This window comes from Arachis duranensis, chromosome 3 (assembly GCF_000817695.3).
Source record: "Arachis duranensis cultivar V14167 chromosome 3, aradu.V14167.gnm2.J7QH, whole genome shotgun sequence".
Lineage (NCBI taxonomy): Eukaryota > Viridiplantae > Streptophyta > Magnoliopsida > Fabales > Fabaceae > Arachis > Arachis duranensis.
Genome location: NC_029774.3, coordinates 20,980,052 through 20,981,425, shown reverse-complemented (window position 1 = coordinate 20,981,425; position 1,374 = coordinate 20,980,052).

Below are 1,374 nucleotides of genomic sequence, written 5' to 3'. Positions count from 1 at the left end.
TATTAAACAAATTAATAATCTAATTATTAAACAAAATTATTATTTAATATATAAATAATATTTTTTTTATAATATATTCTAGTATATATAATTTGGTCCGACGAGATGCGATATACAGCTATTTCTCTTGGTACGAATATTTTTCTTTTTAAAAAGGTCAAATTCAAAATCATTAAAAAAGGAAAAATATATAAGAATCATTATAGAAAACTTTTTTATTATTTTTCTAGAAAGAAAAATTAATTTTAATTCAATAAAATTTAAGTTATCTATTTTGATATTTTGATTTTGTATTAATATAGTACTTGTGCTAATTTGCTATTGTATATAATTGGGTGTTTTTGTCATCTTTTATTTGTTACTTTAAATATTTTTAATAATTTTTTAACGTATTTTAGGCAAAATTCATTATTTAATTATTGATGTTACTTTACAACTATTAAAATGTGGAAAATTATTCTACTATTTTCTCGTAAGTACTCTTTTCATTTTTCAACAACTATTCTAAAACTAAAAAAATGTAAAGACCCAGAAAACAAAAATCACAATAATAGTAAAAAAAAAACTATTATGTAAATAGGCAAAATTATCTTAAAAAATTCAGATGAGGTTGAGATTTCTTGATATAAAACTTTCCAAATGAGAGAAAAAGAAAAGCTCCTCGACTTATATGACGTTGTAAATATCTCAAAAGAATATAGAAGACGAAAAATGGGGAAAAAAAAGCATGTTCAGATCAATATAAACTCTATAAGAAGAGGGTATATGTAAATTAATAAATTCGCACTATATAAATGTTTTTATAACGTTTATTATTAATAAGTAATTACAAAATCTAATACCATATAAAAATTTAATTAAAAATAATATAAAAAATTATTTAAAATTTGATAAAATTATAAATTATAAAAACTAACAGAATAATTAATTTTTTTTAAAATTATATAATTATTAGGTATAAATTTGACTTAATGTACCGTAAGACAGATTCAGTTTGACTCAATTAATTCATTTCACATCGTTATAATAAATTGTAGGTAGATTATTAATAATTCATTTTCGCTCAGTTATTCATATTATTCCCCCCACCCCACCAAAAATATATTAACATATTGTAGGTAGACTCCGTTTTTCTATTTGCATTTTAGAAACACTCGGTTATTTCTTCATGAATGACATACATGATATAAATACGTTAGTTGAAGAGGTAAAAGACAACTTCTATCCAAAATTTTGACATGTATCTTATCATAAAAATATGGCCATAACATAACTTTCATTTATTTAATCGATTTTAAATTTAGATACAATATCAACGCAAAAGATTTTTACATCTTTATTATTATTAATAATTAATCAATAATGCATTGTAAC